This window comes from Crocodylus porosus, unplaced genomic scaffold, assembly GCF_001723895.1.
Source record: "Crocodylus porosus isolate Cpor-Errol unplaced genomic scaffold, CroPor_comp1, whole genome shotgun sequence".
Lineage (NCBI taxonomy): Eukaryota > Metazoa > Chordata > Crocodylia > Crocodylidae > Crocodylus > Crocodylus porosus.
This window is the reverse complement of record NW_017728906.1, coordinates 107,420,790-107,431,851: the sequence shown is the minus strand read 5'-3', so window position 1 is coordinate 107,431,851 and position 11,062 is coordinate 107,420,790. Positions and strand designations below refer to the sequence as shown.

Sequence of the window (11,062 nt, the reverse complement as noted above, 5' to 3'; positions counted from 1 at the left end):
GTAGCAGAAAAGCAGTTTTCTGTTGTTGTACTGAATTATAACTGAAATTGAGTGTTAGTTGGTCCCAGCAATATCCCTTGTAAAAATTCCAGAGCTGCAAATTATTCTTGTGATTCCTAGTCATCTGTACAGGCTCTCTTTTCTGACACGGTGTGTGTAGTCCATTACCAAAGCAGCACAACTGAACTGCTTGAAGAGTTTGTATATTTGTTTGAAGTATGTTATCAAATTAGCACAAGCCTCATTATTTCACCGTTGATGGTTTGTTTTCCTACCCCCCTTCCCAAAAGAAAAAGGGCAGTAGAACTAGTTCATTGTAAAGCCAGCATTAAAGTAAACCTGATAGTTTTCTTAATAAGCTCATTGCTACACTGTAAATAGCATGGAGCATCCAAAAAACCCTGAGCCTCAGTCACTGTAGCAAAAGAAACAACATATCAGGTTAGCAATCTTGGCAAGGAGGTTATGTCTCATTTAATGGAACATATTTGTAGGTCATACTTATAAAAGACAAGTCCACTGTGTTCGAACCATCGCCCATAGACTTTGTATTAATGAAGTAAGATCATTCTTTTAAGACAGCCTTTTAAACGGCATCTTTAAAATTTACTTTTTAAACTTATTTATATAACAATATGTCTAAGCTTTTCAAGTTATAAAAGTAAAATAAACTCTCTCGGTTCCTTTCTGGTGTAGATGCGTACTATGAATAATCCCATTGTGCAGGTGAGGAAACAGGTAGATTATGTGACTTGACTAAACTGGATGACAAATTGGCAAGGGTCCTGGGATTAATTATTGGGAATTTATGGCTTCCAGTGCACACCAATTTGTGCATGCCAAAAACTTCACAGGTGATTTACATGCTTAAGAAGATAAATGATACCAGAAACGTTTGTATATTTTTCTTTTAATTTCTGAAAGAACGTGAATATGAGACCACCTTTATTATTTAAATGTGGTGTTTTTCCCCATAAGGAAGCAGAGAAATATTGCTTTATCATCTTCTGTCAAATAGGTGATGTTTCATAGAAGACTTTGATTTGTGGTTATTATTATTTTTGTTTGTATTTTCTAGGAAATGCACATTTCTTGTGTCTAATCCTATTTTTAGAAAATAAAATCACAATAACACAAGGATTTTTTTTTTACCTTTTCCTTCACACTTTGTCTACTTGTTACTATGTATTCACCACTTGAAATCATTCATTTTGTGACCACATGATAAGTTAAGATTTTACAGTTGTACAGAAATAAGCATATTTTTCTACCCTGTGTTGATTATTCTACAAATAAATGCTAGATTGTGTAAAGAAAATGTGAAGAAAACCATAAAAACCAGTGTTGTCACCACTGATTTTCAGAGGACAGCACCCCACCCTTCATTTCCATGTTCGAACACGGTGCTGGGGTGTATGAGTTGTCATGCTCCAGGAACAAATTTAAGTCAAACACAATATTCTTCTTTGATATTTTGTATTTGTAGAAAGCATCTAAACATAATTAGCAATTATGCTAAATATCACAATCATTTATTTGTATGTAACTTACCCATTAAACCTGCTTCACATTTCAAGGTTAATAAAATTGTCAGTGTTGGAAGTCTCATTAAAACAGTCTCTTCATGGGCTAGCACAGACATGGCTACGTGACTTGCACTGTAGAGCTGATTGCCCCACCCATCAGGGTGCTCAGCTACATACTGCGAGACTCAATGCGTCTCCCCAGGTAAAGAGCATAATTCTTGGTATCACATTTACATGGCTGACAAATATAGTGCTAAGAACTAGATCTGTTGGGATAAAAATGGCAGCCTGAGTTCAGGGAAGTAACGCAGGCACTCATTCTCATTCTCCTGAGCCCCAGGCAGATGGACTGGGAAGTGAAAGTTGCAGGAAATCTAATTTATATGTGGGGCTTGTACTAACCTGTTTTGTTTGTTTGCTGCTGCACTGGTAGTGATTTGGCCCCCTAGCTTGCAGAATTGTATCTGGGTGATTTCCTTCAACTGCCACTGAAATGTAATTGAAGGGGAATAATAAAATTGTTTTAAACTGAAATTCAAATAAACAGCTTTAACAAACATTGGTTGCCAGCCACCATTTGGGCTTCAATTTTTTGTCTTTCAATAATATCCTGAATGATATGATATAAAAAATAGCCATGCAGCCACAGACAAAAATGTAATGGCCAACACCAAAAAGTAAGTGCTTCCCCCCCCCCCAGGGATAATTTATCTATAAGATATTTAGATTTCAGTTCATCTGAAGTTTAAATCTTTGCTAAGTGTTATTGTATATTTCTCCTTATTTTTAAGGGGTCAGGCCAAAGAGTTTGTTAGTTTTCCTCTTCACATTTACTGACTAAGGAACTGCTGCTTGGTTACCTATTATTTCCAGTTTCTCCTGGTTTCACTTTTTGCTGTTGCTACAGGGCTTTCCTCTGCCTCCAGTTCATTTGGGATATCTTCTGTAACTTGCCAGACAGTGAATATAGCTTCAGAATCAATTTCCCCTGTAGCCTACTTTATATACCATATGCCATATAGAGCTTCTCTCTCATCCTTACATGGTTAGCACTTTCATAATACAGAAGATTCCTCTCTCATGTCTGTTATTTACATACTTTCCAGTAGGACAAGAATGGTGGCTGCTTATTTATTGAAATATTATCCAGTTATGCATATATCAGTTAAGTGTACTTAGGCTTCTTGTGTAAGCCTGAGAGAGAAAGATGGCCTAGGACTGGTTAATAGAGTAATGCACAAATTGAACAGTGTGCAGAAGGAGATTTCTACTTAGTTTATCATAATGCTTTGGATTGTAAAATATTTGTAATCTGGAGAATAACTACACATAATGTTATGCCATTTTAAATTAATAAGCACATTTAACTTTTTTGATGTGTACTTACATTTTTTTGTGTCATTAACCTCTGTGTCTGCTGTATCCAATCGTTCATTTAGCACCATGTCTAACAGAGAGCTGATGTGTTACATGAGGGATTTTTGTTTCTCCGTTATGCACATGGTTAAATGCAAGGGTGTCATGGAGTGCAAGATATGATTGAACAGCAATTGCCAGAATTTTCGATCTATCCCCCAATGAGTCTTTAAGAGCTGATTTCAAAACGAAACAAACCCCCAGCTGTGTGGAACAATTTGTGCAGTGTCACATTACAATCAAATATTAAACTCCCCATTTCCTGGTTTCTCTTATTCCACCCCTCTCCCCTTCCATTTATTAGTGTAATCCACAAATTTACATAATTTTGTTGATGGGGAGGCTATGTGGGTAACAGGGAACTCTAGTACTATATTAACATTTCTGTAATTGATGCATCGGACTGTCTTATAGAGCAGTCATTGCAAACATGGTACTTGTGATGAGAGAATGAATCCAAACAAAAGCACTCCACATATTTATATTATACAATAATATTTCAACGCTGACATAAATCATTATTATTGGCTATTGTTTTAGCCATAATAGTGTCTTTGAATTGATCCACAGATCACAAACTAGATGTATGTTCTTACTGTTTTTACTTATATTCATGGTTTTCTTCTGTTCAGGATGATCACCCCCATATTTAGATTCTATATATGTAAAATGTATACATTTGTTATAATTTTCCAGGTATAGCATCTAATTATTGGAGATTTGCCTTGAATTTGTCTCCCTCCCGTTGCTACAGCAAGGAAAAGAAATCTGAGTGGGGGAGGGAATTAGGTAACCCCTTTGCTCTCTGCTTCCCCCCAGCTTTTTCCTCTGGCAGCCCTTTCTGCCTCTTATTTCTGTCAGGCCCTGCTTTCCCTGAACACACTGAAGTAAGGAGCAAATTCAAAAACAATTACCTTGGATGCAGCAATTTGCATACAGTACCCATATGCTTAGTTAATCCAGAATTGATGTATATTACCTTTTTTTGAAACTGCTGCACAGGCACTCTATAAACACTTTTTGAACAGTACTGTTTGTATGTAGTACAAACTGTGCATGATATTAGTCATGATTTACTACATAGTTCATTGGGCTGGGCCCCAGCAAAGCCAACAGCATTTCAAGTCATGGTGATCCCACAGCTCAGTACTACTCAGTATGTGTGTATACTCTAGATGCCCCTCTTCCTCCCCCCACCTCCAGGCTCCATATGCTAATTAACCCCCATTCATGACTGGAACTGGGTGTTCTTGTTGCTTGTCCTGGGATGCTCCAAAATTTTATATGCAGATGAGACACAGGGCAACCTGGTCCAGCTTCACATCATATAGGGCAGGGCCACACTAATCATATGTGCCAGGCTGAGAGAGGGGTGACAGAGGGATTGTGAGTAAACTGTTTGGGCCCCTGTTTGGTGAAGTTTCCCAGACATTTAAAGAAACAGGAATCACTGGAAATGGGAAAGAGAGGTTCAACTCAGCTGTGGGAGTGAAGAGGAAGTTGAAATTATGAAGTGTAGTGGCTCACTGTGACTTGAAAAAGTCAGAGGTATGGGGGGCTGTACTTAGTGGGCAGTGCCATATGTTTTATTTATATGTGCAGCACTAGTCTGTCCTTGTGATAGGTTCTTTCCTTCCTAGCTTGCTTCTGCGGCCATATGGCTGAGGGCAGGTAAAACCTGAGGGCATCTGAACCCCAACCCTTTGGGCTTTGGCCTGCACATAGGACCCCTGCCAAAAGACTTTGGAAATATCTGAAGCCCCTGGTGGGGTGGAGGATGTTTGCTGGTTGTAGAGCCACTTATGGTTTTGGAACAACTCATGGATTTGGACTTGATTTGGCTTGGAACGTGAAAAAATTCTTTAAAAAAACAAGAAAAGAAAAGATATGTTCTTACCAACATTTTTGGCACTAGGGGAGGATGTCAAAGCTCGCTCCAGCTTCTCCTGATTTCCGACTTGGTATTGCAGTACCTCCAAGCCCAGAGCTTGTTCCTGCCTTGGGGAACAACTGCCTGTTGTTTTTTCATAGATTTCATAGACATTAGGGCTGGAACTGACCCCAGAAGATCATCAAGTCCAGCCCCCTGCCCCAGGGGCAGGAAGTCAGTTGGGGTCATAGGATACCAGGAAGATAAACATCTAAATTTCTCTTGAAGGCATTCAGAGTGTGCTTGAACCACCTCCAGTGGCAGTCTATTCCAAACCTTGGGGGCTCAGACAGTAAAGAAGTTCTTCTTTATGTCCAGCCTGAAAAGGTCTTGCAGGAGTTTATAACTGTTTGACCTTGTTGTCCCTTGGGGCGCTCTGGTGAGCAAACATCCCCACAGATCCTGGTGGACACCCTGATAAACTTACAGGTGTCTACCAGTTCACCCCTGAGCCTGTGCTTTTCCAGGCTGAAGAGTCCCATAGCTCTCAGCCTGTTGTCGTAAGGTCTGTTTTCCTGACTTCTGATCATGTGCGTGGCTCTTTTCTGGACTCTCTCAAGCTTCTCCACATCCTTTTTGAATTGTGGAGCCCAAAACTGGACACAGTACTCCAGCTGTTGCCACACCAAGGCCAAGTACAAGGGATGAATGATGTCCTGGGATTTGCTTGAGAAGCATCTGTGGATGCAAGCCAGCATTTTGCTCGCTTTACTAGCCACAGAATTGCATTTTGTTTTTGTTTTTTTTACGGTCACACAAAAAGGGAAAAAGGTTCCCCTCAGGACTGAAATCCTGATAGTGATCAATGACTTAAAGGCAGAGAAAAGGATCAATGGAACATTGCGGTATAAGGAGTGGAGGAAGGAAACCGGAAGTTCAGAACAATGGCAGTGGTGGCAAGTAACCAAGAGGTGGGAAGTAGAATGAAGAGCAAAAAAAGAAAGTCTAGAGGCAGGGGATGCAACCCCTGGCACGAGTGCCATAGCGTGGCATGCAGGGGCATTTTTTTGGCACGTGAGCCTCAGGGTGGACGGCAAGGAAAGGGCTGGGGCGGGAGCTGTGCTGCCACAAGGATTGGGTCCCTTGTGGCTCATCCCTTCACCTGCCCCTGGCACACCAACATCTTACAAACCAAGATTGCGGTATTTTTGGCACTTTGCCCAAAAATGTTGCCAACCCCTGGTCTAGAGCCAGATGAAGATTGGAAAAGGTGGAGAAGCACAGAAGAAAGGCAGTGAAGATGGGAGTAACTGTGGAAGTAGAAATGAAGGCACTGGGGAGAGAAAGAAGGCCAGAGGAAAGAGAAGAGCAGAGAACAGGATATAGAGTGGGAATGGCAGGAGAAGTTATTTCAGATGAGAGGCAGAAAGCAGCAGGAGCACAACCCCTCCGGGGGTGGCACAGCAGGAGGACATGGAAAATGCATCAGTAAATGTCAGGCAGGATCAGAGACTGCAGATAAAAGAAATATCAACTGATGGCAGATTGCAAACAGGATCAGCGATGAACAGGCACGAGTTCATAGAAAAGGTACTGTTTGAGATATTGGAAGTACAGGTGGAACAGCTCATCAGCCTGATTGCTTTCTAAAACAGAAAGTCTTGGGAGTTTACTGAATGGAACAGTGAAGGGTATGAAAATTTTTGGAAGAAACATGCAGAGGACTGTAGGAGGGGGGAATTAAGAGGGGTAAAGTCTATAGCCTGAAAAAAGTCAAGGAAACAAGTGATTATAATAAGACTGTATAAGGCTTTATTAGAGGCAGAAGACATAGAAGGGTGGATGGAATTGCATGTACAAAGAGTAATGTGTGTAGAGAAGGTGCAAGACAAATAGGGTATTTGGACAGGGTCATAGCACGAGTTATGTTGAGAACAAACAAGTAGAGCTGAGATGGGGTCTAACACCTCCTCTATATGTGATTCAGCTAGGGTCCCACCAGGGTTTTTTAATGTACTGTAGGCCAGTGGTCTCCAAAGTAAGGTGTGCACACCCCAGGGGGAGCGCAAGACGATCCATTGGGGTGCAGGAAGAAAATATTAGAACTTCTATTTCTATTTCTATAAATATATATATATCGGGGGTGCGTGCTCAAAAATTTTTTACTGATAGGAGTGTGCAAATATACATATATTGGGGGTGCGTGCTCAAAAATTTTTTACCAATACGAGTGCACGATCAAAAAAGTTTGGAGACCACTGCTATAGGCAAGCAAAGCAACACAGCCAGTGTGGCTCGCACTGTTCCCCTCAGGGTATTACAGATGTGAAGGGAAAGGGCATAGAGTTGCAGAGTGTTAGGAGTCCCTAAAATGCACTAGCTGGGGGTGGAAAGGGACACCTATTTTTCAGGTGTCCCCAAGGTTATATAGGCCCCCTGAGGAATCAGAAAGGGACAGTGCGGTGGGGAGGGGAGGGGAGGGGAGGTAGGAGGAAGGTGAGAGTAAAGTAGAAATGATGGATGAGACTGCAGGAGAAAAGGAGAAAGGGGGGTGGCAGAGCCCAATCATGGAGTGTAGGGGGAATTTGTACACATGCTCATGCCTGGCACCACAGCAAAACGCACATCAGCCCTGAGAAAATGGTGGTGGTTTGCTTTTGAACTAAAACACACTGAAGGTGTTTTAATTCAAAAGTGCACCACTGTCATTTTCTGTGCGTTGACACAGATTTCACCATTTATACAAATGCTTGCAACACAGTGCCGGGTGCATCAGCTCATGTGCTCCACAGACTTGATTAACTGAGTCTGCTTCAACACACTGGGTTTCTAGTGCACTGGAGCAGACAAAGGTATGTGTATAAATGTCCTGGGATACTATGGGGAAGAGATTATAAGCGCTTTGAGAAAAGGTGGAGAGGGAGACCATCTTAGTGGTTAGGGACAAATGAAAACAAAGAGACAGGAGTGGCAATACTATTCAAGAATCCAGAGGTAAAAGCAAAGCAGGTGCAAGACATCACCAGTGGCAGACTGCTGTGAGTGGTACTATCAGTCAGGGGAGCAGAATTAGAAGTTTTAAATGTACATGCACCACCAGAGCAGGAGGGGAGGAAGGCTCTGCTTAAAGAGTGGATGGAGAGAGACCTCACATAATAGCAGGGGACTTCAATTATGTAATGAAAGTGGGTGATAGAATGAGGAGGCAGAACTTTAGACAATTCATCCAGATTGTTATCAAATATAATAATAGAAGAGTCATTGAGAGATGTGTGGGCAGGGGAAAAAGTTTTCACTAGAACTGACCTTAGTGGAAAAAAAAGATCAAGAATTGATTTTGTGTTTGTATCAGAGGAAGTGGAGATAAGCAAGGAAGAAACTGTAATTGTGGCATTTAGCGATCACCAAATGCTGAAGGCAGAACTGAGTCTTCGTAAGTGCCCTGTAAAAGGAAGAAGAGTGTGGAAGTTTTAAAAGTGTGAATACTACAAAATGAGATATGTCAAGCATACATGAGACGGTATGAGAGGTGGAGAACACTGAAGAAATATTTTAAGAGTACCAGAGAATACTGGATGATGGTGAAGAAGATAGGACAATTCTTCCGAAAGGAGGGTCAAAGAACTGTGGGGAAAACAACAAAAGAGCTGAGATGGCTGCAAAGAAAGAAGCAGGACCTGCTAAAGGAAGCTGCAGAAGGAAGATGGGTGTGAGAAGAAATGGAGGAAACAAAGCAAGAGATAGAAAACTGGCTTAAAAGAAAGATAAGACAGAATCTTTTGTAGCAGAAGTACCCTGGGTGGGAGAAAATGGAGAGTGGTCCCAGTACGTTTCAGCTAAAGTGAACACAGCAAAAGGACAGCAGAGAACCGTGCAGGAAGAAGGTGGTACTGGGGTGGAAAAGCAGGAGGAGGTGTTTGAGGCAATGAGAAGATTTTATGAAGAGCTATATCAGAAGTAGAAATAGACAGGAAGAAGATGAAGGTTTGCTGGAAGAGATCAAAGAGAAAGTAGAGGAGGAGGAAACAAAGCAGGAGGAAGAAAAGCTTAAATGAGGTGCAGGAAGGCTTAAAAACTTTTAAAAGAGGGAAATCACCAGCAGATGGGCTACCTATGGAATTTTATGAGAGGTTTTTGGAATAGGTAGGGAGGGATGTAGTGGAAGTTTTTGAGGAAATAGAGGAAACAGGAAAGGCAGGGAAAGATTTTACAAGAGGCATTGTGATCTTATTCTTCAAGAAAGAGGAAAAGGAACTCCTGAAAAACTGGAGACTAATAACACTCCTTAATATGGATAGTAAGAAAATGACCAAGACAGTGACTTTGAGGATGAGGAAAAACCTCCAGAAGATAATACGTGATAACTAAGTATGCACAGTACCAGTTAGAAGGATCTCTGGAAAGATCAGAGTGATCAGGGTCACAGTTTGTGGAGGAGGTGAGCAGCCCACAGTGGCAAAAGAACAAGTTAGGGACTATTTAGAAAAGCTAGATGTGTACAAATCCATGGGACCAGACGGGATGCACCCACGGGCGCTGAGGGAGTTGGCTGATGTGATTGTAGAGCTGCTGGCTCTTATCTTTGGAGTCTTATGGCAATTGGGAAAGGTCCTGGACAATTGTAAACAGCAATTAGGAAAGGGAAAAAGGAGGATCCAGGGAACTGCAGACAGCTTAGCCTCATCTCATTCCATGAACGGCATGTGCCCTTGGCAGCTGAGGGGTACAGCTGCATCGGCAGTGGTGGGAGTGTGGCAGGGGTGAGCTCCCACAGATGCTGCCAGTGCTGTCATCAGCAGGTGTTGACCCTGAGTCAGTGACCACCCACAGGCGCAGCTAGCAGCGTTGCCAGCAGCTAGGGGTAATCATGGACCATCTGCAGACACCAGCAGCGATGCCAGCTCTGGGGTGGTGAGTGGTGACCGCCTGCAGTGGTGATGCCTTTTTGCAGGGTGTGCACCGCCATGTGCAGGGGGTGCACGTGCACCCCCTATGCATTGCCCCTGCCTCAGTCCCTGGAAAAATAATGGAACAGGTCCTCTAGGAATTAATTTCTAAGCCCTTGAAGGAGATGGTGATTAAGAATAATCAGCATGGATTCACCAAAAACAGGTCATGCCTGACCAACCTAATTGCCTTCTATGACACAGTAACTGGCTTGTGGGGAGACCAGTGGATTTGACATAACTTGACTTCAGCAAGGCTTTTGCTACAGTCTCCCACAACATTCTTGCAAGCAAACTAAGGAAGTACATGTTGGATGAATGGACTGTAAGGTGGATAGAAAACTGTGGGTGGATCATTGGACTTGGAACGTAGTAGTCAATGGCTCAATGTCTAGTTGACAGCCAGTATCAAGTATCAGTATCAGTATCAACCCTATAGGTTGGTGCTGGGGCCAGTTTTGTTCAATATCTTCATTAATAACCTGGAAGATGGAATAGAATACATCCTCAGCAAGTTTGCAGATGACACCTAGCTGGGGGGAGTAGTAGATATGCTGGAGGGTAGGGCTAGGTAGGATTCAGAGAGACCTCAATAAATTGGAGGATTGAACCAAAAGAAATCTCATGAGGTTCAGTAAGGAGAAATGAAAGGTCTTGCACTTAGTGCATGGGATTGTTTCATCCTAGTACAGTCTGGGGATCGATTGGCTAAGTACCGGCTCCACAAAAAATGGCTTGGGGGTTACTGTAGACAGTAAGCTAAATATGACACAGTAGTGTGCCCTTGTTGTGAAGAAAGGTACTAGCATGCTGGGCTGCATTGGTAGAAGCAGTGCCAGCAGATCAAGGGAAATTATTATTTCCTTCAATTCGGTACTCGTGAGGCTGCATCTGGAGTGCTGTGTCCGGTTTTGGGCTCCCCACTACAGAAAGGATGTGAACAAATTGCAGAGAGTCCAGCAGAGGGCAATGAAAATGGTTAAAGGGCTAAGGCACATGACTTATGAGGAAAGGTTGAGGGAATTGGACTTATTTAGCTTAGAGAAAAGAAGACTGAGATGGGATTTAATAGGGGCCTTCAACTACCTGAAGGTTGGTTCCAAAGAGGATAGAGCTGGACTGTTCTCACTTATGGCAGATAACAGAACAAGGAGCAGTTGTCTCAAGTTGCAGCAAAGGAAGTTAAGGTTTCATAGTTTCTAGGGTTGGAAGGGACCTGAGCAGATCATCTAGTCAGACCCCCTGCCATGGCAGGAAAGAATACTGGGGTCAAATGACCCCAGCAAGATGTTCATCTAACCTCC

General features: G+C 42.4%; 1 protein-coding gene across 8 annotated transcripts in view; it reads left to right on the top strand.

Moving 5' to 3' along the window:
• The window catches only part of MBNL2 (muscleblind like splicing regulator 2), a 144,256-nt gene that overhangs the window by 14,056 nt on the left and 119,138 nt on the right, over positions 1–11,062 (top strand). The window contains exons 1-2 of one of the 8 annotated variants that reach the window (XM_019529732.1): positions 1,976–1,986; positions 6,840–6,850. The exons of the other annotated variants lie outside the window; for them this stretch is intronic. The gene's annotated coding sequence lies outside the window, so the exon portion shown is untranslated. Of the gene's footprint in view, positions 1–1,975; positions 1,987–6,839; positions 6,851–11,062 lie in introns of those variants that run through there. 8 annotated transcript variants of the gene reach the window in all.